Source organism: Saimiri boliviensis, chromosome 21, assembly GCF_048565385.1.
Source record: "Saimiri boliviensis isolate mSaiBol1 chromosome 21, mSaiBol1.pri, whole genome shotgun sequence".
In the NCBI taxonomy this organism is placed as follows: Eukaryota; Metazoa; Chordata; class Mammalia; order Primates; family Cebidae; genus Saimiri; species Saimiri boliviensis.
The window spans coordinates 9,958,114-9,985,387 of NC_133469.1; the positions used below are offsets into that span (position 1 = coordinate 9,958,114).

The 27,274-nt window shown below is 46.4% G+C and overlaps 1 protein-coding gene and 1 long non-coding RNA gene across 2 annotated transcripts in view; both read right to left on the minus strand.

Moving 5' to 3' along the window:
- Nucleotides 1-27,274, minus strand: part of ACO2 (aconitase 2) — a 61,044-nt gene that overhangs the window by 33,657 nt on the left and 113 nt on the right. The gene's annotated exons all lie outside the window — the stretch shown is intronic.
- Nucleotides 1,224-27,272, minus strand: LOC141582644 (uncharacterized). Its single transcript, XR_012515531.1, has 2 exons — nt 26,953-27,272; nt 1,224-26,870 (listed from the first exon to the last, which is right to left on the minus strand). It is a non-coding gene; the product is annotated as an uncharacterized LOC141582644 (long non-coding RNA).

Genomic DNA, 27,274 nt, shown 5'->3' on the forward strand with positions numbered 1-27,274 from the left:
GGCTCAGGCAATTCTCCTGCCTCAGCCTCCTGAGTAGCTGGGATTACAGGCACGTGCCACCATGCCCAGCTAATTTTTTGCACTTTTAGTAGAGACGGGGTTTCACCATGTTGACCAGGATGGTCTCGATCTCTCGACCTCGTGATCCACCCGCCTCAGCCTCCCAAAGTGCTGGGATTACAGGCTTGAGCCACCGCGCCCGGCCTTTTTTTTTTTTTTTTTGAGACAGAGTTTCACTCTTGTTACCCAGGCTGTAGTGCAATGGCGCGATCTTGGCTCACCGCAACCTCCGCCTCTTGGGCTCAGGTAATTTTCCTGCCTCAGCCTTCTGAGTAGCTGGGATTACAAGCACACGCCACCATGCCCAGCTAATTTTTTGTATTTTTAGTAGAGACGGGGTTTCACCATGTTGGCCAGGATGGTCTCGATCTCTTGACCTCGTGATCCAACCGCCTCGGCCTCCCACAGTACTGAGATTACAGGCTTGAGCCACTGCACCCGGCCTTTTTTTTTTTTTAAGACTGGGTCTTGCTCTGACATGAGGCTGGAGTCCAGTGGTATGATCTCGGCTCACTGCAACCTCCACCTTCCAGGTTGGAGCAATTGTCCCGCCTCAGCCTCCCAAGTAGTTGGGATTACAGGTTTGGGCCACCGCACTCAGCTAATTTTTGTATTTTTAGTAGAGACAGGGTTTCACCATGTTGGCCAGGACGATCTCCATCTCTTGACCTCATAATCCACCTGCCCAGCCTCCCAAAGTGCTGTGACTACAGGCATGAGCCACCTCATCCAGCCTGCCCTTACGCTTTCTGCCATGTAATGACAAAGCGTGATGGCCCTCACCAGATGCAGCCCTTCAATCTTGGACTTCCCATCCTCCAGAACTATAAGAAATAAATTCCTAGGCTGGGCGCGGTGGCTCACGCCTGTAATCCCAGCACTTTGGGAGGCCGAGGCAGGTGGATCACTAGGTCAAGAGATCGAGACCATCCTGGTCAACATGGTGAAACCCCGTCTCTACTAAAAATACAAAAAAATTAGCTGGGCATGGTGGTGCGTGCCTGTAATCCCAGCTACTCAGGAGGCTGAGGCGGGAGAATTGCCTGAACCCAGGAGGCAGAGGTTGCAGTGAGCCGAGATCCCGCCATTGCACTCCAACCTGGGTAACAAGAGTGAAACTCCGTCTCAAAAAAAAAAAAAAAAGAAAGAAAGAAAGAAATTCCTTTTCTTTCCTTTTTTGAGACAGAGTTTCGCACTTGTTGCCCAGGTTGGAGTACAGTGGCGCAAGCTCGGCTCACTGCAATCTCTTCCTCCCTGGTTCAAGAATTCAAGCAATTCTTCCATCTCAGCCTCCTGAGTAGCTGGGATTACAGGACCCCGATACCATGTTCGGCTAATTTTATTTTTCTTTTTTTTGAGACGGATATTCGATCTTGTTGCCCAGGCCGGAGTGAAATGGCATGATCCTGGCTCACTGCAACCTCCGCCTCCTGGGTTCAAGCAATTCTCCTGCCTCGGCCTCCTGAGCAGCTGGGATTACAGGTATGTACCACCATGCCCAGCTAATTTTGTATTTTTAGTAGAGATGGGGTTTCACCATTTCAGTCAGGCTGGTCTCAAACTCCCAACCTCAGGGAACTGCCCACCTCAGCCTCCCAAAGCGCTGGGATTACATGTGTGAGCCATTGCACCCGGCCTAATTTTTTTGTATTTTTAGTATAGATGGGGTTTGATCATGTTGCCCAGGTTGGTTTCAAACTCCTGACCTCAGGTGATCTGCCCACCTCCGCCCCTCAAAGTGCAGGGATTACAGGCATGAGCCACCTTGCCTGGCCTAAATTCTTTTAATACATTACCCAGTATGTGGTATTCTGTTATAGCAACACAAAGTGAACTAAGACACCATGTGTCATTCATTCATGGACCACATATCTCTCATATGTTAAAAAAAAAATAAAAAAATAAAAACGACCAGCTTTGGGTCTTTACCCTACTCTTAGAATAAAAATAAAAACAATCACTTATAAAGCACCTGCTTTATGCCAAGCACTTTCTGGGCCTATTTTGAATTCCCAATATAACAGTGCAGGAAACTGTTATTCTCATCTTATAGATGTGGAAACTAGAGATCAGGGAATTAAGTCACAATTTGATAGCTGGTATGTAGTGACTCCAGGATGCAAGCTCAGGTCTCTCTGTGATGGACCATTCTTTGGATTCTGCTACCTCTAGAATCTTGGCCAGTCCCTCCTATGTCATATAGCCCATCCTTTCCCGGCACAGTATAATAGTTCAGGCAGTCAGATTGCCCAACCCAGCTCCAATACTTAACTGCTGTGACCCTGGGGAACTTATCTGAGCTCCCCAAGTCTTAGTTTTGCCATAAAGACAATGAAGATAAACTTCATAGCATTGATATAAAATGAAATCATTGACATAAAATGCTTGGCACATGGCCTGTTCATAGCAGAAGTGTTCCATGTGTGTTACAGTGTTATAAGGAAATTAATGTAAAACTAGAAGTGGTGACATTGTTACTTCTCCGGATATTGCCAGAAACAGCATGCCTCTTTGTATTTTTCTTACCGCAGACAGTTAAAGGCCCCTGTGGCTGATTAGCATTTTCCAGAAGCCTTAGCTCATCGAGTCCTTTGGCATTCCTGACCCCCTCTGATGTATTCCAGCTGCTCTGTACTGTTCCTCCTTGGTTACCTGACCCCCTTCCAACTTCGGACAAGTCATTCTAAAACTCTAAACTGATTTATTTAGGTGCCTCTCTTTCACCTCTCCAGATTATTTGTAATTTGTTAGAATCTGCCTTGGAAAGCCTGCCATCCCTCTCAAACCCCTTCTGCTCATAGAGTCCTGGCAGTGGGATCTCACATATCTGTTATCTGTGAAATTCAGAACCAGCCTTCTTCAAGGGCACTGAACATAATGAACTTCCTCGGCCAGAACAGATTCTAAAGGGACCTGCCACAGGGCTTTACAGATGCAGTTTTTCTTCTGTTTGGAATGGTCTCTGTCCACCACCATTCCCAGTCTGCCCTTTGCCTAGGGAATATCCAGTTGGTCCTTCAAACTCCAAATAGATTTTACTTTCTCAGGGAATCCTTCCCCGAATCCCTATCCCTATCAGAGTCTCTTATTATATATGCCCTTTGCCTCTTCTTGACTTCATTTATGAGAGGATGTCTGTCTCCATTTTAGTCTGTGAGCTCCACTAGGGAGAGATTGTGTCTGTTTATTCATAACTAAATTCCCCCAGCCTGAACAGCAAGCCTGATACACGGGAGGTGTTACATAAATACCAATTAGTTAAACAAAGGGATGTTGCTTCTACTTTCCCAACCAGCTCTTCCTTACTAAGGCGGGTTAAATACAGAGCAGGTTCAGATAGCCTTTCGAGAGCAGTTACCAAAGCAAATCAATACTTTATCAGTCTTAGATGCTTTTAGTAAGACTGTAAAGAGGATCAACATTTTTGAAAGACAATTAGGCAATACATATTAAAATGCAAAGTGTATGCACTCTTTGACTAGCTTTCTTTCTTCCAGGAAACTAATTAAAATACATGAAAGAGCAGAGAGACAGTCAAAGACACTGTCTGCAGCACTGTTTTTAACAGAACAACCCAATTGTCCATACACAGGGCACTGATTGAATAAATTCTGGCTCATGCACCATGGAATGCCACTCAACAGCTGTTTAAAAACAAGATAATGGTGATGGTTGTGCAACATTATGAACGTAATTAATACTAGTGAATTCAACACTGAAAGTGGTTTAAATGTCAAATTTTATGTTAGATTTGACCACAACTTTTTGTTAAAGAGTAAGCCAAGTCATCCTTTACCAGCAGGAAAACCTCCGTGATAGATCAAATGAAAATAATAACTAGCAAAACAGTATTAGAATATGAGCCCATTTCTTTTTTCTTTTTTCTGAGATAGAGTCTCACTCTGTCGCCCAGGTTGGAGTGCGGTGGTGCGATCTCAGCTCACTGCATCCTCTGCCTCCCGGGTTCAAGCAATTACTTGTGCCTCAGCTTCCTGAGTAGCTGGGACCACAGGCAGCTGCCACCACGCCCCACTGATTTTTGTGTTTTCGGTAGAGATGGAGTTACACTATGTTCCATGTTGGACAGGCTGATCTTCAACTCCTGATTTCAGGCGATCTGCCTGCCTCAGCCTCCTAAAGTGCTGGGATTACAAGTGTAAGCCACTGTGCCAGTTAATTTTTTTTTTTAAACAGAGTCTCGCTCTGTCGCCTGTAAGGAGTGCAATGGCGCGATCTCAGCACACTGCAACCTCTGCCTTCTGGGTTCAAGCCTCAGCCTCCTGAGTAGCTAGGATTACAGGTGTCTGCCACTACTTCTGGCTAATTTTTATAGTTTTAGTAGAGACGAGGGTTTCACCATGTTAGCCAGGTTGGTCTCAAACTCCTAGCCTCAAGTGATCCGCTGGACTCAAGTTATCTGCCAGCCTTAGCCTCCCAAAGTCCTAGGATCACATGGCCACTTCAGTAGCTTTTTTTCTTTTCTGACAGAGAGTCTCACTCTATTGCCTAGGCTGGAGTGCAGTTGCACAATCTCGGCTCACTGCAACCTCTGCCTCCCAGGTTCATGCAATTCTCCTGCCTCAGCCTCCCAGATAGCTGGGACTACAGGCGCATGCCACCACGACCAGCTAATTTTTTTCATATTTTTAGTAGAGACGGTGTTGACAAGAATGGTCTCAATCTCTTGACCTCATGATTCACCCGCCTCAGCATCCTAAAGTGCTGGGATTACAGGCAAGAGCTGGGATTACAATTGTGCCTGGCCAATTTTTGTATTTTTAGTAGAGCCAGGCTTTCACAATGTTGGCCAGGCTGGGCTTGAACTCCTGACCTCAGGTGATCCGCTTGCCTCAGCCTCCCAAAGTGTTAGGATTCCAGGCGTTAGCCACTGTGCCTGGTCTGTAACTTTTAAATGTTATATGATATATGTTTCTTTTGTAATCAGAAAAAGAAAAAATAAGCCAGGCAAATAGATGCAGAAAAGCACACTCCCTGAAGTGTAGAGTAGCATAATTGTTTGGTGGCAATTTGACAATAATCAAAAGCGTTTTGGTTTTTTGAAATGTGTAAACCCTTTGTTTCAGCAAGTGTACTTACAGGAAGTTATCATTGTGAAGGAAAAGGAAAAAAATGTACCTTTATAATAGCAGGATCTGGTTACCACCGCTTTAACCCAGAGATCAAATGTGGCACCACCGACAGCAGGACCACCCAACACCGGTGCCTCCTGGTGACACGGCCTCACCTATGCAGAATTCTTGCCCAGAATGTTTAAACTGAATCTAAGCAAGCTTTGGAAACTTACCTCCAGAGTAAGTGAAATGCAGGGGGAAAAAAAGAAAACAATCAAACCCAAAAAGTGAACATTCTATAAGAAAACTGGCCTGGTCTCTTCAAAGAGTCAATGTCATGGAATAGAAAGGGCTGAGGCAGGAAGTCGGGGTGCTGCTGTAGATTAAGAGAGATAGAAATGGAAAAACCAATGCAGTATATAATGTTTTTTTATTAGATCTTGATTTGGAAAAAGATAGCTGTCAAAGACATTTTGGAAGAAATTAAGAATGTAGTCTGGGTATTACTACTATGAGTATTATTAGGCTGGGCACGGTGGCTCACGCCTGTAATCCCAGCACTTTGGGAGGCGAGTAGATCACAAGGTCAGGAGATCGGGACCATCCTGGCCAACATGGTTAAACCCCATCTCTACTAAAAATACAAAAATTAGCCAGGCGTGGTGGCGTGTACCTGTAGTTCCAGCTACTCAGGAAGCTGAGGCAAGAAAACTGCTTGAACTCTTGGAAGGCAGAGGTTGCAGTGAGCCAAGATTGCACCACTGCACTCTAGGCTGGGTGACAGAGCGAGACTCCATCTCCAAAAAAAAAAAAAAAAAAAAAGAGTATTATTATTTATTTGGCCAGCGCAGGGCTCACACCTGTAATCCCCAGTACTTTAAGACCAGCCCAGACAACACAGTGAGACCCAGTCTCCACAAAAAATAAACAAAATTGGCTGAGCATGCTGGCACACACCTGTAGTCCTAGCTTGAGAGGCTGAGGTGGGAGGATAGCTTTAGCCTAGAAGGTCAAGGCTGCAATGGGCTGTGATGGTGTATACCACTGCACTCCCACCTGGGCCACAGAGCAAGACCTTATCTCAAAAAAAGGGGGAGGAAGGAGAAGTGCATTATTCCATCTGTATCAAAATTACCTGGAGGTTTTATAAAAACTCAGCTTCTAGGACCTATCACTCCCAGAGCTCTGAACCAGATCAACTGCAGTAGGGCCTAAGCATCCGTAAAAGATTGCCAGGTTACTCTGAGAAAGCCACATCTGGTAACCACTGGACCTGATGTTCTCCAAAGTTCCTTCCAGCTCACAGTCTATAAATATTCCTTCCCAGCAAGCAGACTCTCCAATAAACCCCTTTAATCCCCAAAGGCCTGGAGGAAAATGCACCAATGTCAGAATGGGTTTATGTGTATCAAGGAAGAACCTCCCACAACCCAGGCCCTTCTGGCTTAGCCACAGCCTTCACCTTCATGTACACGTGAGTAAGCAACAAGCTACATGTGTGCACATGTGAAATGCAACCCAGTGTGGTGCCCCAGGATGCACGAGACTCAGAACAGCACTCAATTACGATTAGGCCCCTGGCTGGTCACCCAGCTTACTCTTTCTTCTATAAAACAGGGAGAATGATGATCCCTCTAGTCTACCTCACTTACCGAAGAATTCATTTAACAATGAATACCTTCCTAGGGGCCAAACACTGTTGCCACAAGGCTTCCAAGCTTTTCCAAGTTAAGGCACATGAACACCACAAGCAGTAAGCAGACTAGCCTGCTGCCGGGAGGCAATGGGCAGGCTCAGCACGTCACCCTGCTAGGGTGGGGTGGGGCCAGGGCTCATCATCTTGGCACACCATGTCGCATCTGAGGGATGCTTAGTTGTACCACACTGGACACTGGGAACACCACCATGGGGTCTCTACGCTCAAGATTACCTTCTGCTAGGATAAGACACCAAAATAAAAAGCGTTGTAGTGTTATAGTTGTTATTTTATACATTAGGTGCAAGATTCAGTGAAGCCACAGAAATATGAGCAATCAAAGTGCAAAAGAGGCCAAGATTTTATCCAGGCTCAAACTGGAGCAAGTTTGAGTTCAAGTTCAAAAATACTGGCTACAGAGGCAAAAGCCTAACAGAGAGAAGGAGCAACCTGCTTCAAATTATAATGGGCATTTGTGGAGAGGCTTCAGGGAAGTATGAAGTCATTCAAAGCCCATTAAATCCTCATCAGGCCACCTCAGAGAACACCCTAGAAAAATCCAAATATTGGCCATAGGATGTTCTCAGCCAAAAGGAACCTTAGAGTGAGTGCTTCCAAATTTTGACTGTTATGCATACACACAAAATATGTCTGATATTTTGATCCAGCAGAGACTCTGTCGCTACAAAAACAAAACAGGCTGGGTGCAATGGCTCATGCCTGTAATTCCAGCACTTTGGGAGGCCAAAGCAGGCAGATCACTTGAGGCCAGGAGCTCGAGACCAGCCTAGCAAATATGGTGAAACGCTGTCTCTACTAAAAATACAAAAATTAGCTGGTCAAGCTGGCACATGCCTGTAATCACAGCTATTCAGGAGGCTGAGGGATGAGAATCGCTTGAACTCAGGAGGCAGAGGTTGCAGTGAGCTGAGATTGTGCCACCACACTCCAGCCTCGGCAACAGAGTAAGACTCCATCTCAAAAACAAAACACTGGGTGTGGTGGCTCACGCATGTAATCCCAGCACTTTGGGAGGCCAAGGCGGGCAGATCACCTGAGGTCATGAGTTCAAGACCAACTTGGCCAACATGGTGAAATCCCATCTCTACTGAAAATACAAAAATTAGCTGGGCATAGTGACACGTGCTTATAATCCCAGCTACTCAGGAAGCTGAGTCAGGAGAAATACTTAATTGCCTGAACCCAGGAGGTATAGGTTGCAGTGAGCCAAGACCATGCCACTGCACTCCAGCCTGGGTGACAGAGTAAGACTCCATCTCAAACACACACACACACCAAAAAACAAACAGTGTATGATTCCACTTACATGAGATACTCAGTAGGTAAATGCATAGAGACAGAAAGCAGAATGGTGGTTGCCAGGGGCTGGGTGGAGGGAATGGGGCGTTAGTGTAGAATGGGTAGTTTCAGCTATTCAAGATGAAAAAGTTCTGGAGATGGATAATGGTGATGGCTGCATAACAATGTGAATGTACTTAATGCCATTGAACTGTGCACTCACAAATGGTAAGATAGTAAACTTTATGTTCCACATGTTTTAAGCAATGAAGCCAGTATGGCTAGAGCAGACAAACAGGGAAAACAGTAAGAGGGAGATCAAGAGCGAGCAGAGAATCAGACTATATAGGACCTTGTAGAATACAGTTAAGATGCTGCCAACTACGAGTGGGATGGAGAATGCTGAAGAGGAATTACATAACCTTACTTCACTTTTCACAAGGACCTGGGGCTGCTCTCAATAGAACAGAGGGAAGCAGAGAGACCAAGTAGGAGGCCAACACAACAGCCCAGTGAAAGATGCTGAAGACTAAGATCACAGAAGTACTGGTGGAGGTGGTGAGAAGGGGCTGGAGTCTGGATATATTTTGAAGGTAATAACAGTATGATTTGCTGAAAAGTTGGCCAAGGGGTGTGAGAGAAGTAGTCAAGAATATCGCTTACATTTTGGACCTAAGTACCTGGAAGAATGAGTTGCTATAAACTGAAATGGGGAAGGCAACAGGAAGAGCAGGCATGCAGGGTGAGATCAGGAGTTTGGTTCTGGACATTGGTCTGATACCCAAATAGAGAGGTCAAATAGGCAGGTGGATTCTCACCTTGGATAAGCAGCCCTCTAGAGCTCTGTTAATTAATTCATCCAGAAGTACAGATTATCACAACCCAAGATGACCTCAGATCATCAAGAATTTTTTCTTCATTTGACAGATGAGGATATGAATGCTAAGGTCACATACTTAGTTAACAGTAGTTAGAGGCAGAATTCAAGCCCTCCAATCTGCAAGTCAGTGCCTCCCCAGCCATACTACCTCCTCAATTTAAACTAACAAGTTCCTGATTCATTAAATATTTCTCCAGTCCCAGACTATGTGTTGTGGTGCTGAATTTTAGGTGAGAAAACATGTCAAGTAATCACTCAAGGGACTGTGTAAGTGACTATGTGAGAGAAGTGCTATGAGAGAAAAGTTAAGCTGCTGTAACAGCATAAAGCTGGCCAGCCTAATCTAGAATTGGGGAAGGGCTTCTCCAAGAAAGTGATGTTTGATGTGAGGCTAAACAAATGGGCTTTAGGGGAAGGAGACCAGGGAACTGGGCACAGAGAGAACAGCACCTGCAAGGTTCTCATGGCAAGAAAGCATTTGCAAGTGAAAGAAAAGAAAACCAGCCAGGCACAGTGGCTTACGCCTATAATCCTAGTACTTTGGGAGGTTGAGGTGGGTGGATCACCTGAGGACAGGAGTTTGAGATGAGCCTGGCCAACATGGTAAAACCCCATCTCTACTAAAAATACAAAAATTAGCTGGGCGTGGTGGTGCATGCCTATAACCTCAGCTACTTGGAGGCTAAGGCAGGAGAATCACTTGAACTCGGGAGCCGGAGGTTGCAGTGAGCTGAGATCGCGCCATTGCCCTCCAGCCTGGGCAACAAGAGGGAAACTCCACCTCAAAAAATAAACAAATAAATAATAAAAATCACCACAGGACTTTGGGATGCAGAGGCGAGAGGATTGCTTGAGGCCAGGAGTTTGAGACCAGCCTGGGCAACAAAGTGAGAACCTAGCTCATAAAAAAATCAAAATAAATAAATAAATAAATCACCATACTTGCTCTCTAGAGAATGCATCTGAGACGGGCAAAGCTATTAGAAGAGATTGATGGTTACTTATCGTGTAACCTCTTTCCTAGCAGTACATTTGTCCTCTATTATATGCTAAGCAAAAGGACTCAGATACCAAGAGGAGTGAGATGGTCCCTACACTAATACACCTCAGTCTGGCCAAGATCAGGAAGTAAATGCAAAACAACCCTGTAACCTTTGAAAGAAGGACACACACATGACGGGCAGGAGTGGAGCACAGGGAATGAGGAGCTCTGCCTGGGATGTCTCCACAAGGCTTCACAGAGAGGGCAGTACCTGGTGGCAGAGAGCAACCAGGCATTTGCAGGGTAGGTGAAAAGAACACACAGCATGCACAAAGACAGAGACTCACGAAGTGAGGTGTGCAGAAGCTGCCAATCTCTCAAAAGGCTGGGAAGTAAAAGACAAAGCAGGAGGCCAGGAGTGGTGGCTCACACCTGTAATCCCAAGACTTTGGGAGGCCGAGGCAGATGGATCACCTGAGGTCAGCAGTTCAAGACCAGCCTGACCAACATGGAGAAACCCCATCTCTACTAATAACACAAAAAATAGCTGGGCATGGTGGTGCATGCCTATAATCCCAGCTATTATGGGGGACTGAGGCAGGAGAATCTGCTTGAACCTGGGAGGCAGAGGTTGCAGTGAACCAAGATCGTGTCACTGTACTCCAGCCTGGGCAAAAGAATGAGACTTTATCTCAAAAAAAAAAAAAAAAAAAAAAAAAAAAAAAAAAAAATAGCCGGGCCTGGTGGCACATGCCTGTAATCCCAGCTACTCAAGAGGCTGAGGTAGAACTGCTCGAACCCGGGAGTCAGAGGTTGCAGTGAGTCAAGATCGGGCTGTTGCACTCCACCCTGGGCAACAAGAGTGAAACTCTGTCTCAAAAAAAGTCAAAGCAGGAAATGGTGGAAGGTCAGGTTGGAAATCCAGCCAGGCAGGGGAGGGTATGGCTCGCCATCCTAAAAGCCTGAACTATGACCTGGGGTTTACCAGGGGCAATATGGCACAGTAAAGATAACTTAACCCTCACTCCAAAGTCCAGCTTGTCACTTACTACCTATGTGACAAGCACGTTCACCCCAATTTCCTTATTTGAAAAAAAAAATAGTAGCTGAAGTATTATGTGAGGAATAAAATGACATGTATGTTATTCTGAGTTACTGTGAGGCCTGAAATAACATGAATGGATTCCCAAAGAATAACAAGCATGTACTTATGCAATACGTAAAATACTAAAAGTAATTCCAGCACTTTGAGAGGCTGAGGCAGGAGTTCAAGACCAGCCTGGGAAATATAGTGAGACCTAGTCTCTATTAAAAAAAAAATTACCAGGATTTTTCCTGTTATATAAAGCAAAGATATAAGCAAGATATATTTCACGGCCGGGAGCGGTGGCTCAAGCCTGTAATCCCAGCACTTTGGGAGGCCGAGGCGGGTGGATTACTAGGTCAAGAGATCGAGACCATCCTGGTCAACACGGTGAAACCCCGTCTCTACCAAAAACACAAGAAAAATTAGCTGGGCACGGTGGCACATGCCTGTGATCCCAGTACTCAGGAGGCTGAGGCAGGAGAATTGCCTGAACCCAGAAGGCGGAGGTTGCGGTGAGCCGAGATCATCATGCCATTGCACTTCAGCCTGGGTAACAAGAGCAAAACTCCGTCTCAAAAAAAAAAAAAAAAAAAAAAAGATATATTTCACGGAGAAAAGATAGAACATAAAACACACAATTTTACAGACTCCCTGAAGCCCATCCAGCGACCTCTATCACCAGACTCCCTGGCCTGGTGCAGAGTATCCTCTGGGTGCCTAATACTCAGTGACTCCAAGGGAGGCAGCAAACACTAGCCTATGCTGCATTTCTCCCTCCCCACAATCCCTGCTACCATGGAATCCTCTGCACCCACACTGCAGGTATCAGGCCTGAAGTTCCTGAGCAAATACAACCATGATAATACTAACTCTTATTAGTAATATTTGACGATTTTTGTTTTCCAAGATGGAGTCTCGCTCTGTCACCCAGGTTGGAGTGCAGTGGCAAGATGTCAGCTCACTGCAACCTCTGCTTCCTGGGTTCAAGCAAATCTCCTGCCTCAGCCTCCCAAGGGGCTGGGATTACTGGCGCCTTCTACCACGCCTGACTATTTTTTGTATTTTTAGTAGACATGGGATTTCGCCATGTTGGACAGGCTGGTCTCGAACTCCTGACCTCGTGATCCATCTGCTTCAGCCTCCCAAAGTGCTGGGATTACAGGCATGAGCCACCACATCCAGCCGATAGTTTTGTTTTTAATATAATTTTTTATTTTGATCAAAGTACCATCTTTATGCATTATTAAAAATTTAAAACTATCATTATAAAGGAAACCAGGAATCAAGTCCCAACCCCCCATTTCCCTGCCCCAAAGAAAACAAACTTCAACACTTGGTGTGCTTATCACAAATTCATTCTCAAATTCTCCATCGGCTACAACGTTCAATATTATGAATGCATTAGCAGATGCATCAGCCCTGTCATCTCCTGGAGCCTCTGTCTCCTTCCCCATAAGGTCTAATACCTCTCTGGAACTCATATCCGTTATTATCCCCAGAATATCCTGTCCTTCTCCTTAACTGGATTCTGGTTTCCTGAATCCAATGGCTTTTTCTTAGGTTACTCTGGTTTTGAGAGAACACATCTTCAAGTATCAGCCATACTCCCACCTCAGCCTCCGAAAGTGCTGGGATTAGAGGTGTAAGCCACCATGTCCAGCCCGGTGTTTAAAGAAGGATGATGCCTTGGGCATATTTTTCATTTTTGCTTTTTATTTATTTAATTTTTTTTTAGATGGAGTGTCGCTCTTCTTGCCCAGGCTGGCATGGAATAACATGATTTCAGCTCACTGCAACCTCTGCCTCCCAGGTTGAAGTGATTCTCTGCCTCAGCCTCCCAAGTAGCTGGGATTACAGGCATGCACCACCATGCCCAGCTAATTTTTTATTTTTGGTAGAGATGGGGTTTCTCCATGTTGGTCAGGCTGGTCTTGAACTCCCAACCTCACGTGATCCATCCATCTTGGCCTCCCAAAGTGCTGGGATTACAGGCGTCAGCCACTGCGCCGGCCTTTATTTTTTATTTTTTGAGACAGAGTTTCACTCTTGTTGCCCAGGCTGGAGTGCAATGGCAAGATCTTGGCTCACCGCAACCTCTGCCTCCCAGGTTCAAGCGATTCTCCTGCCTCAGCCTCCAAAGTAGCTGGGATTATAGGCAAGCACCACCACACCTGGCAATTTTGTATTTTTAGTAGACAGGGTTTCTCCATGTTGGTCCGGGTGGTCTCAAACTCCCGACCTCTGGTGATCCACCCACATTGGCCTCCCAAAGTGTTGGGATTACAGGCGTGAGCCTCCATGCCCAGCATTTTTTTTTTTTTTTTTTTTTTTGAGACAGATTCTCTGTCGCCTATGCTGGAGTGCAGTGGCGTGATCTCAGCTGATTGCAACCTCTGCTTCCCAGGTTCAAGTGATTCTCCTGCCTCAGCCTCCTTAGTAGCTGAGATTATAGGTGCATGCCACCATGCTCAGCTAATTTTTGTATTTTTAGTAGAATTTTGCCATGTTGGCCAGGCCTCAAATGACCCACCAGCCTCTGCCTCCCAAAGTGCTGGGATTACAGGCATGAGCCACTGCACCCGGCCCGGCCATATTTTTAAAAAATAACTTTGCCAAGTTCTGTTTTTATTTCCTGATTCCAAAAGTAAAACATACTTAATGCTCAGTTCAACCTCAGGGCCACAGGGACATTCCTGAGATCACCTGTAAGGCCATCCAACACAGTTTTCCCAAAACTTGGAAATGGGAAAACTTTTTCCCATACTTGGACCCTATATCTCAGGCCTTGTTAAATACTCACTGGTAAATTCCAGGCCCTCATCTAGAAGAAATACTTTCACTGCCCCCTCACCCTCCATTTTCCCCTACTTTCTGGGGAACAAAGGGGCTAAGGGCAGGACTGAAGTGGCCTCAAGGCAGAAAATCTCCCCTCAGCAACTCCCATAAGCCCCCTGGTTCAACATGACTAGGTCAGGAAGCTCAGGCTCTTCCAGAAAGCCTATTCCACTACTAGTCAGTTCTAAGGTTTTAAACTAATGCTTCTTAAATCAAATGGAAATGTGCCCTCATTACGTCATTCCAGCTTTGGAGATCTGGGCTCAAATCCCAGCTCTACCCCTTACAAGCTTTATAACCTTCTGTGGTTTTATTTAACCCCTCTAAACATCAATTTTTCCCATCTGTAAAGATGGGAATAATGCCTTCACAGGCTGCAGTGAGGATGAAAGGAGAGAATCTAGACTAGTGCCTGACTCATGATAGGCCTAACTTCCTAGTCCTATCCTTTGGAACCAGATCAAATGAGGCTAGTCGGTCTACCACAGTCAGCCCTTCAAATCACTGAAAACCACAATTGTATCTTCTCCAACCTAAGCATCCGTATAGTACTTCCTCAGCCACAAAACAACTTCCAAATTTTACACCTAAGTGGGAGTCTCCCATCAGGGTGACCAGTAGCCAGATGCCCACAGATATGTTTTGGAGTAAATATCAGCTGCCACAAAGCTCTGCACCAGTGACTCTTGTGAACCTTGCTGTCACAAAGCTCTGCCTCCCAAAGTGCCTGGCTGCAGAGGCTCAGAGACAGGAATGGGCCTCCCTAAGGTCAAACAGCTGGGAACCTGCAAAGGCCGTGACTTTCTCCCTGTGCCAGTGACAGTGTCTCCCAAACTCTGCTTCAAGCCCAGCAGCCAGGTGGGCTGAGTCTTCCACAGGGGTTCTCAGTCCCAACTCCTGACTCTGAGTGCCTTTGTTGGAGTCTAGCTGGATGGACCACAAATCATCCAGGGCTTCAAGGGAGGCTCTGCTGATCCTGCATCTACCAACACAGAACAGTGGGCAAACACTGAGAGAAGGGGCATCCCCAGAGCAGACCCTCACGGGGGAGCCAGACACCACACAGCTAGGCAAGACAAAGGACACTGCTGGCGAGATGACAACAGCTCTCCTGCATTACCCTAACAATTGAGCCAAGTGGGACCTCTACAGGTCTCTCTGTCCCATGTTTAGATGAGAAGACAGACCTGGACCAGATGGGAAAGTAAAGTCCACTAAAGTATAACCTCCATGAGGACAAAAAATGGTCTATTCTGGTCACAATATATTCAGAATCTAGGACAATGTCCGACACATAGAAGTTCAAGACTTCCTGGGTAACAAGAGCGAAACTCCGTCTCAGAAAAAAAAAAAAAAAAAAGAAGTTCAAGACTTAGTGATGAAATGGATGAAGGCAGAGCCGTGACACGAACACCAGCCTTCTGCACTGTGCTTTCAAACTCAAGTGGAGTGCCTCTGGCAGAGGCCGTGGTGAGCAAAAGCACCGTTCACAGAGCCAAGGCAGACAGAGAAAGGGCCCGCCCCACGGCACGTCACATGCATACCCACTCAGAACTCGCCACAACCCCACTTGGCCAAGGTCAGACATGCTGTCCCCTCTTCCTATAAAGGATGGAGGTCTTCCCTTGGGACCACTTGTATCCAGAGAACACTACAATCCAAATGGACTGACAATCTCAGGCAAGCTGCTGTCCACTTTGTCAAGCATGGCGCACGCGGCACTGCCTGTTGGGGAGCCCCAGCACACAGAGTAATCCACAGAGCTCAGGGTGCTGAGCCATCGAAACAGGCCGGGCTCCAGGAGAGGCCGGGTCTCTTGAAGTAGTTGCTTTAACAAGTGACAGAAAAGTCATCAGGCACCTGTCAGAGTGCCACCATGGAAACACTCCAAGACAAGTGCCCACTCACAGAAATGGCATCTACTCTAGGGCTGGAGGGATCTGACTTGGAATCTCAGCTTCCCTATCTGTGGTACCTCAGATAAGATTATTTACCTCTCTGAGCCTTAATTTCCTCTTCTGTAACATGGGGGGTAAAAGAGCAGAGATTTTGGCCGAATGTAATGGCTAATGCCTGTAATCCCAGCACTTTAGGAAGCCAAGTCAGGCAGATCATCACCACTCCTGAGCCAAGGAGTTCAAGACCAGCTTAGGCAACAAAGTGAGACCCCATCAGTACAAAAAAATACAAAAATTAGCCAGGCATGGTGGCATGTGTCTACAGTCTGAGCTACTCAGGAGGCTGAGGCAGGAGGACTGCTTGAGCCCAGGAGTTTGAGACTGCTGTGAGCCAAGATGGAGTCACTGTACTGCAACCTGGGTGACAGAGCAAGACTCTATCTGGGGGGTGGGCGGGGGAAGCAGAGATTTTGTGAAGATCAGAAAGAAAGACTTGTAAATACAAAGCAAAAACATCTAGAATTATAAACACAAAATTCCCCCGGGGGACTGGGATGGAGAGAAGAGAGCTTTTATCAATATACTGCATTCTGTAACAAAAAAATATACAAAAGGCATACAGCTCTGTAGCTGTATTTCTGGCAGGCATTCAATAAATGTAAGCTGCTATTACTTAGTTCTCCTGGGAGAATGAGATGCTGCTACTAAAACATGGCCTGCCTGTGTATGGGGGAGAGGATTATAGGTGGCTGTTTTTCCACTATGCCCCCTACTTCTCCCTCCCTAGCCATCAAAGACCAGAGCCCCAGACCAGGTCCCAAGTACCAGGACAGCACATCTCAGAACTGAAATGGAACTGAAAAGGTCTCATCTATCCACTCCTTCTGCATGTGAATGCCTAACATACTCACCCAACCTAGCCAGGCTGTCTCCAGTGGTGAGGAACTCACTATATCATAAGGCAGCCCACTTCATAGAAGGATGACTTCAGGCTCATGTCTCTTAGCAATTAACTGCCTAGCCCCTCCTGGCAGAGATTTCAGATGAACTCTAAGTGGGCAACACAGGAATGCACGTCAGTCCACACCCTCCCAAGGAGAAGCATCTTCCCACACCTCCACTGCAGGGCTTCTAACAATCTTCTCCCACTCATGGAGGTGATGCCTGGCTCCTCTCCTAAGAAACCAAAGCTGAACAATTCCCTCCTGCCAGAAGACAGTCAGCTAGCTTGGTTGCTATGCAACTGGAGGGAACAAAAGTGATGCAGTCCTTTTCAGAGGCTTGGAGCCTCTGAAAGAGAGCAAGGAGCCATGTATCTCCAAGTCAAAGCCTCTAAATGGGTATTGAAGGCAGCAGAGGGTTCCTTTAAGGAACAGGCTGATGACAGATGCGCTCATCTAACTAATTCTCTTTTGCTGCCCAGACCAGTCATACATCATGCACTGCATACAAACCCCAAGCCCTGCTCTGGCCCCACAGGCAGCAGCTCTGCACCTACACACTTGAGACGGGCATCCTCTGCAAGCTCAAAAGGCAGCCTGTGAGGCTGAGCTGAAGCTCAGTCAAGAAATAAAGCTGCCTCTGTGCAACCCACCCCTCTAGCATCTCCCCTGTCAGCCTCGCTGGTATTTAGGGCAGGAGGCAATCACAGCCACAAAGACATATACCCAAAAGGGCACAGAGCCAACTGAACTGTGTACCCTATATCCAGCCCACTCCACAGTGAGCAGTTTCTACTCTCTCTGGGGAAACAGTCTGGGTGACTGGCAAAAAGCCTGGGTTCTGCAGTCAAATCTTCATTCACATGCTAGCTGTGACCTCAGATGAGCTATTTAACCCCTCTGGGACTCAGCTTCATCACTGTGAAACAGGCTACTCATACCTACTTCTTAGGGTTGTTGCGAAGGACAAATGAGGCAATATTTGTAAAACAAGACCTAGTTCTCTGACTGGTGCAGAGGGCCTGATTGCTCAACAGATGGTGGGTAATGCGGTTCTCTGCTCCTCCAGGCCTGGATGGGCCTCTGTCATCAACTACAGCAGTGGGTGGACCAACATACCACCACCATATCCATGTTCCAGGATGGGTGGCTGAGGCTGTATTTAGCCCCAGCCAGCAAATACCCCCACCTACTTCTTGCTTCAGCACCATGTATTACAGTTATTTAAACGACTTCTCCCTCACCACCTTCAAAGCTCTTTCACAGGCAGGGCCCTTGTCTTAGATCAGCTCTGTGAACATACTCATGACACAGTGAGTGCTTATAAATGCCATAACTGGTGGGGGCACAGTGGCTCACATCTGTAATCCCAGCACTTCAGGAGGCTGAGGCAGGTGGATCGCCTGAGATCGGGAGTTTGAGACCAACCTGACCAACATGGAGAAACCCCATCTCTAATAAAAACACAAAATTAGCCAGGTGTGGTGGCGCATGCCTGTAATCCCAGCAACTCAGGAGGCTGAGGCAGGAGACTTGCTTGAACCCAGGAGGTGGAAGTTGCAGTGAGCTAAGATCACACCATTGTACTCCAGCCTGGTCAACATGAGTGAAACTCTGTATTTTCATTCTTGTTGCCTGGAGAATGAAAGGCTGGAGTGCAATGGCACGATCTTGACTCATTGCAACCTCCGCCTCCCAGGTTCAAACGATTCTCCTGCCTTAGTGTCCCGAGTAGCTGGGAATTACAAGCATGCACCACCATACCCAACTAATTTCGTCTTTTTAGTAGAGATGGGGTTTTACCACGTGGGTCAGGCCGGTCTTGAACTGCTGACCTTAGGTGATCCAGCTGCCTCAGGCTCCCAAAGTACTGGGATTACAGGTGTGAGCCATCATGCCTGGCTCACCATGCTTTATAACACATGAAACAACTTTTTAAACATTAAGCCTTCAGAACCCTTCTTAACTGGAGTAGTTATTAATTATACCATTTTGCAGATGTGTAACTAACTGCAGGACTACAGAGAGTTGAGCCTTTGCCTAAAGCTACACAGTAAGCCAGTGGCAAAGGAAGTCTCCCTAAGGTTCCTGACGCTCCATCTGCTGCTTTTCACAGGCTGCAAGAAGCCTTTCTGCAATCCCTTCCCTCCTTCATGCTGAGAGTTTGGCCCAAAGCCCATCACTGCCTTCCAAACCAGGTCCTGGAAAAAACAGGCACGTCAAAGAAAACTGGAGCCAATGAAGACTCAACACACACTTTAAATACTTCCCACTGGCTAGGTGTGGTGGCTCACACCTATAATCCCAGCACAAGGGAGGACGAGGTGAAAGGACTGCTTGAGCCCACAAGTTCAAGACCAGCCTGAGTCACATGGCGATACCCGTCTCTACAAAAAATAAAAAATTAGTTGGGCATGGTGCCACAAGTCTCTAGTCCTGGCTACTAGGGAGGCTGAGGTGGGAGGATCACTTGAGTTCAGGAGACCAAGGCTGCAGTGAACTGTGATTATACCACTGCACTAGAGCCTGGGGGACAGAATGAGACCCTGTGTCAAAAAGAAAAAAAGAGCCCAGCGCGGGGGCTCAAGCCTGTAATCCCAGCACTTTGGGAGGCCGAGGCGGGTGGATCACGAAGTCAAGAGATCGAGACCGTCCTGGTCAACATAGTGAAACCCCGTCTCTACTAAAAATACAAAAATTAGCTGGGCATGGTGGCACGTGCCTGTAATCCCAGCTACTCAGGAGGCTGAGGCAGGAGAATTGCCTGAACCCAGGAGGCGGAGGTTGCGGTGAGCCGAGATCGCGCCATTGCACTCCAGCCTGGGAAACAAGGGCGAAACTCCGTCTCAAAAAAAAAAAAAGAAAAAAAGAGGAAGGGCCGGGTACGGTGGCTCACGCCTATAATCCCAGCACTTTGGGAGGCCGAGGCGGGCGGATCACGAGGTCAAGAGATTGAGACCATCCTGATCAACAAGGTGAAACCCCATCTCTACTAAAAATACAAAAATTAGCTGGGCATGGTGGTGCTTGCCTGTAGTCCCAGCTACCCGGGAGGCTGAGGCAGGAGAATTGCTTGAACCCAGAAGGCAGAGGTTGCGGTGAGCCGAGATCATGCCATTGCACTCCAGCCTGGGTAACAACAGCAAAACTCCATCTCAAAAAAAAAAAAAGAGGAAAAAGAAAAAAAGAACATTAAAAAAAAAAGGTAAGTATTTACAAGATAGCCCTCTCGGGCACACACCAGGTTTCACAATAAGACCATCTAGGACAGAGTCTACATGACACAGGATGCTCATCCTCTACTCAAACGAGGGCCCTGGGGTAACACACTTGATGTCATCTGGCTTTCACCTGTGAAATAAAGTACTTGAGAGTTGATGAAAGAATCAAGAATTTATCAATGAGATTCTGCCCATAGCTAAATGTTTTAAGTACTGTGCAAACACATGAACACTGAATTCAAGCTCACCCATCCCTCACTTGCTAAGGCCCCAAAACCCAGGAGTCACCCTTCCTCTCTATCCCTCACATTCCTCATCCAACCCATCTGCTTCCGAAGATATTCCAGTTTTGAATACATCTCCTTATCTCCACTCCCAGATCTCTAGTCTTGGACTCCTCTGCCATTCCTGGGATGACTCCAGCAGGCCCCCACTGGTCTCCCTGACTCCTTCTTTCGACCCTCTATGGTCATCATGCACGTAGCAGCCCAAATGATCAGATCATGTCACTCCCTAGCTTAAAATCTTCCAGTGGATTTTCACTACACTTGGATTTCCCTCCCGAAGCCTGCCTGACCCTAGCCCCTGCCTCTTGCTTAGACCTTCTGCTCCTCAGGACACAGTAGCAACACTGGCCTTAGCTCTTATCCTCAACAAACTCAGCTCACACCTAGCTGCTCTGCGCATGCTCCTTCTATTTGAAGTCTCCTCCAAAAATGCTAAACAGCTGCATTCGTATCATTTAAGTCTCAGTTCAAATGTCACCTCTTCTATGAGGTCTTCCCCAAACACCCCAGTTAAAGCCATGCCATGCTCCCACCTCTACTGTCTCTACCTTATCTTCCCCACGACACTCAGTAACTATAGTATTCTTATTTTTCTATTTATTTTCCCCAGGACTACAAGCCCCACTATTCTTGCTCACTGCTGCATCCCTCATATCTAGAACAGTGCTAGGCATTAAGATTTTCTTTTTTTTTTTTTTTTTTGAGACAGAGTTTTACTCTTGTTGTCCAAGCTGGAGATTAATGGCTCGATCTCAGCTCACTGCAACATCTGCCTCTTGGGTTCAAGTGATTCTCCTGCCTCAGCCTCCGGAGTGGCTGCGATTACAGGTATGTGCCACCATGCTCAGCTTATTTTGTATTTTGTATTTTTTTTTTTTTTTTTTGAGACGGAGTTTTCGCTCTTGTTACCCAGGACGGAGTGCAATGGCGCGATCTCGGCTCACCGCAACCTCCGCCTCCTGGGTTCAGGCAATTCTCCTGCCCCAGCCTTCTGAGTAGCTGGGATTACAGGCACGTGCCACCATGCCCAGCTAATTTTTTTTTTTTTTTTTTTTGAGACGGAGTTTCACTCTTGTTACCCAGGCTGGAGTGCAATGACGCAATCTCGGCTCACCGCAACCTCCGCCTCCTGGGTTCAAGCAATTCTCCTGCCTCAGCCTCCTGAGTAGCTGGGATTACAGGCACGTGCCACCATGCCCAGCTAATTTTTTGTATTTTTAGTAGAGACGGCGTTTCACCATGTTGAGCAGGATGGTCTCGATCTCTCGACCTCGTGATCCACCCGCCTCGGCCTCCCAAAGTGCTGGGATTACAGGCTTGAGCCACCGCACCCGGCCTTTGTATTTTTATTAGAGATGGGGTTTCACCATGTTGGCCAGGCTGGTTTGAATTCCTGACCTCAGGTGATCTACCCACCTCAGCCTCCCAAAATGCTGAAATTATAGGCATTAGCCACCATACCTGGCCAAAGTTTTCAATGAACATCATGAAGCAGTTGGTTTGAAAGGCAATGGTATGCTCCCCTAATCCTCAGAATGGTGTCTCTGTTCCCTTGTCCACATCTGAGATGGAAGCTTGTTTACCAATGTATTCATTCACTCAATTCTAATCAACAATTGATATCTGGGAAGGTGGGAAGGTACTCATAGTGACCATACAATCAGGATCATCTATTTCACAATTTAAACCAAGATTTTAATTTACTTTTTATTTTATTTATTTATTTTTTATTTTTATTTTTTTGAGACGGAGTTTCGCTCTTGTTGCCCAGGCTGGAGTGCAATGGCACGATCTCGGCTCACCGCAACCTCCGCCTCCTGGGTTCAGGCAATTCTCCTGCCTCAGCCTCCTGAGTAGCTGGGATTACAGGCACGTGCCACCATGCCCAGCTAATTTTTTTTTGTATTTTTAGTAGAGACGGGGTTTCAACATGTTGACCAGGATGGTCTCGATCTCTCGACCTCGTGATCCGCCCGCCTCGGCCTCCCAAAGTGCTGGGATTACAGGCTTGAGCCACCGCGCCCGGCCTATTTTTTTTTTTTTGAGACGGAGTTTCGCTCTTGTTGCCCAGGCTGGAGTGCAATGGCGCGATCTCGGCTCACCGCAACCTCCGCCTCCTGGGTTCAGGCAATTCTCCTGCCTCAGCCTCCTGAGTAGCTCGGATTACAGGCACACGCCACCATGCCCAGCTAATTTTTGTATTTTTAGTAGAGACGGGGTTTCACCATGTTGACCAGGATGGTCTCGATCTCTTGACCTCGTGATCCACCCGCCTCGGCCTCCCAAAGTGCTGGGATTACAGGCTTGAGCCACCGCACCCGGCCGGCTATTTTTTTATTTTTTATTTTTTGAGACAGAGTCTTACTCCGTCACCAGGCACCAGGCTGGAGTGCAGTGACGCAACCTCGGATCACTGCAACCTCTGCCTCCCAGGTTCAAGCAATTCTACTGCCTCAGCCTCCCAAGTCGCTGGGACTACAAGCGCGTACCACCACGTCCAGCTATTTTTTTTTTTTTTTAGTAGAGACGGGGTTTCACCATGTTGGCCAGGATGGTCTCGATCTCGACCTCATGATTCGCCTGCCTCGGCCTTCCAAAGTGCTGGTATTACAGGTGTGAGCCACAGCACAGGGCCAGATTTTAACATGACACAGAGAATTTCTGCCAAATATGTTGGGTTTGTCGTTAACTGCCATCACAAATTTATATACAAGAGGTTACATAACTTCCCCTCAAGTTCACATGAAATCTCAGCACCACAGTTACCTCAAGGCAAAACCAAACACCTAATAAACATATTTGCAACTGCTCAACCCCTCTTGTGTACTATTCATAGTCATATGCACAAAAAGAAATGCTAAAAACCAGACAGTAAATATGGCTTTTCAAGAATTTCACCTCCTTGGCTGGGTACAGTGGCTCATACCTGTAATCTCAGCACTTTGGGAAGCCAAGGTGAGAGGACTGCTTGAGCCCAGGAATTTGAGACCAGCCTGGGCAACACAGTGAAAACCCCATCTCTTAAAAAAAGAAAAAAAGAAAAAAGGCCTGGCATGGTGGCTCACGCCTGCAATCTCAGCCCTTTGGGAGGCTGTGACAGATGGATCACGAGGTCAGGAGTTCAAGACCAGCCTGGCCAAGATGGTGAAACCCCGTCTCTACTAAAAATTATCAAAAAAAAATAGCCGGTCGTGGTTGCAGACACCTGTAATCCCAGCTACAAGGGAGACTGAGGCAGAAGAATTGCTTGAACCTGGGAGGTGGAGGTTGCAGTGAGTTGAGATCACGCCACTGTACTCCACCTGGGGAAATAGAGCAAGATCCCGTCTCAAAAAAAAAAAAAAAAAAATTCACCTCCTATTTTCTTGTTTCTAACCTTACTACCTAATAGCAGGTACTGTCAAACAATAGTACACATTCAATTTAGCACTATTCCCAGGTTATGGATCATGCCCTGATCAACAGGCTGAGCTCAATGCCAAAGGGAAGCAGTATAGTGCTAGTTGCTAAGCCCTCAGGCTTCTTAATCAGATGTGTGCAGATTCAAATCATACCTACTAACAATTAGTGATAAGGCCCTAGGCAAATTTATCATATTACCCTTACTAAGTACCAGGTGGGGTTCTAAATACTTGCAACTATCACATGATTGAAACAGATGTATTATTATTATCATATCCAAAGGCAATGAAACAGGCCCAGAGAGTTTGAGTAACTTACTGAAAATGACAGCTATGTGAGTATTAGAGCTATTACAGTATTCAAATCTAGGTTGTCTGATACCAGTGTCCAAGCCCTCAACCATGGCGCTATGTTTGCTCTGTAATCCTGTTTCTTCATCTATAAATCAAGCTAATAGGTCTGCCTTATCTCACAGTGGTACACAGTAAGATAAATGTTAGGTACTCTTAGTGCTGGTAGTAACATCCATCATTCTATTATCTACCTTCACCTTTGGTCCAGCCAAGGAAAGAAAAATTCTGTATATGGCTGAGAAAGATCTCCAAGGCCCTCTGCAGTCAGATACATTAAAATATAGTGGAAGCTCCATGAGAACAGGAACTGTCTTTACTTACCACACTATCTAGAACTAGCAGTGGGCACTCAGTAAATATATGGTGAATGAAGTAGAAATAATTTGACTGTAGGGATAGGGTTTTGCAAACATGACTATTAAGATAGTAACCATCACTTCTCAAATGTATCTAAGCACAAAAGAGGTTAATTTACAAGCTTTTCAGAGAAACTATGTTAGCTGGTTACTTGAGACAGCCTGGTTATTGGGAAGCAGTATGCAAACTGCATATATTGTTAATTCATCTTAGCCAAAGGAAAAACAAGGAGATCAGGACTTTAATCCTAACTCTGCTACTGGAAGTCACTGAGGCTCTCAAGGTCTTAGATTCTCCACCTGTAAAAAAGGGGGTTAGTCCACATGACGGTCATAAACACATTCTACTTGCTCATCACTTTCTTTTTTTTTTTTTTTTTTTTTTTTTTTTTACGACGGAGTCTCGCTTTGTTGCCAGGGTGAAGTGTAGTGGCATGGTCTCTGCTCACTGCAACCTCCGCCTCCAGGTTCAAGCGATTCTCCTGCCTCAGCCTCCTGAATAGCTGGAACTACAGGCTCGTGCCACCATGCCCAGCTAATTTTTGTATTTTTAGTAGAGACAGAGTTCGACCATGTTGGCCAGGAAGCTTCGATCTCTTGACCTCAGTGGCTCACACCTGTAATGTGGCTTGACCTCAGTGGCTCACACCTGTAATCGATCTCTTGACCTCAGTGGCTCACACCTGTAATGTGGCTTGACCTCAGCCTCCCAAAGTGCTTGGATTACAGGTGTGAGCCACTGGCCTTGCTCATCACTTTCTAACATCCAGCTGCTGAATACACATTTGCTCAATGAAGATCATCCCCAAATGACAGACAATGGACTCAGGAAGTAACTTATTCAAGGTCACAGACTCTGGAAAGAGAATGAACTATAGCCCAGATCTCCTACACCAGTCTAATAATCATACTTTCCAATACCCTTTTCAGTTAAAAAATGGTGTGGTATCATTCTTCTCTTCCAAGTTCAAGAAATCTATAATCATTTATCTCAACAAATAATCTTGCTGACTCCCTTAAATCACGGAACAGGAAGAAACAACTATTTCCACATCATTTACCTCGACAATCAAAAGACATGAAGAGGCCAGGTGCAGTGGCTCATACCTGTAATCCCAGCACTTTGGGAGGCGAAGATGGGCTCATTATTTGAGGTCAGGAGTTTGGGACCAGCCTGGTCAATATGGTAAAACCCCATCTCTATTAAAAATACAAAAATTAGCCAAGTGGCATGCGCCTGTAATCCCAGCTAGTTGGGAGGCTGAGGCAAGAGAATCACTTGAACCCAGGAGGCAGAGATTGCTGTGAGCCAAGATTGTGCCACTGTACTCCAGCCTGGGCAACAAGAGTGAAACTCCATCTCAAAAAAAAAAAAAAAAGAGAGAGAGAGGAGCTGGAGTAATAAGAGGGCATTGAGGAGGATGTGGAGAGAAAGAGGTATGGCTAGACGGGAGTCTGAAACCCAGCCCAGACTAGAGAGAAATTAATGTGTGATGTGCAAAAAGGAAGGACACTGAAAGGATGACGGCCCTGAAAGGGCAGTCTACGAAAATCAGGTGCCCCCATATAGCCACCGGTTTTATCCCCATGCAATGACCCACGGTCACACCACTGCACTCCAGCCTGGGCGACAGAGCAAGACTCCATCTCAAAAAAAAAAAAAAAAAAAAAAATGTAATTGGGATTAGAAATATTTTCAGATAAATGATTTTACTTTAAACCATAAGGTAAAATTTAAGCAATGTGATGAAAAATAAAGAACCACAATGTTTCCTGAGAGTACAACGCATAACTTGTAAAATTCTATTATCAAAGTTGTGCCATTTGATCCAAAAAAGATTCACAAAGTGAACTGTGACAGAGAACGTCTACAGAGGCTTGCTTGCTTTATTTTTATTAACAAAGTACACATTTGACATTGAACCTTTGATTGTAACACCTTCCCAGGGCTGTCAAGTTAGGAGTGAAAAAACCGTCTGGCAGTCACAGTCAGCTTTCTAGATAGCTCCTAACAGGGAAGTCAAGGTCAAACTGGAGTCTCCCTATCCTCCCATATTTGACAAGCAACTTGTTATGAGCTCAAAACACTCGTTCTGCATTCTGACAAACAGAAATGATAGCACCATGGTTCAGAAAGTTCTGTGAGGGCAAACTGGCATAAACAAGAACTGAGTGGTGGTAGGGCTTATGCTTCTGTCACAGCACTTCAGTGACACTCAGAACCAGAACTTTCACCTACTTTCTACCAGTTTTATGACCTATCAGATAAGAAAAACCATCTCATTCCTATGATTACATGAATCAAATGATATTAGGAAGAATTAAAAGTCTTCAAATCTTGTGCAAAGGTGAGAAACTATTATTATTATACACTACGCAGGGGCCCAGAAGACCCCTCAGGCATTCCTTGTTCCGCAGAGTCCTCAAAAGGTGGTACGGGGTCCTAGTTTCTTCTCCAGACTCCAGGCCTGGCAACTGTAGATGCTGTCGTGTCTCTGTTGCTAAGAAATGGGAAGTGAGGCCTCAGGCACTGGGCCTAGAATGCTCAACAACGACCGCGCCCCCTAGTCACCTTGTCCTCACCTTGAGGAACGGAAAGACACTCCACAGGAGCAGGGAATACTCTCCTCAAAAAGAAGAAAGTGGTGCCTCAGCTCCTCACCTGGACGCCGCTGCGCGGACCCACGCTTCTCGCGGGGCGGGGACAGGGCCAGGAAAGCTGACTGTGTGGGGGACGCCTTGACCTAGGGCACCAGAGGAGCGGGCACCGGTGCTGGGCCCACAACCCGGACAAGTACAAGAGAAACTGGCCCCAGGTCGGGCCCGCCTCGCCCTGCCTCACCCACAGCCGCCAGCACAATAGGAGGCACCCCGCCCCTATGAACCTAGAGCTCCCTGAGCTTGC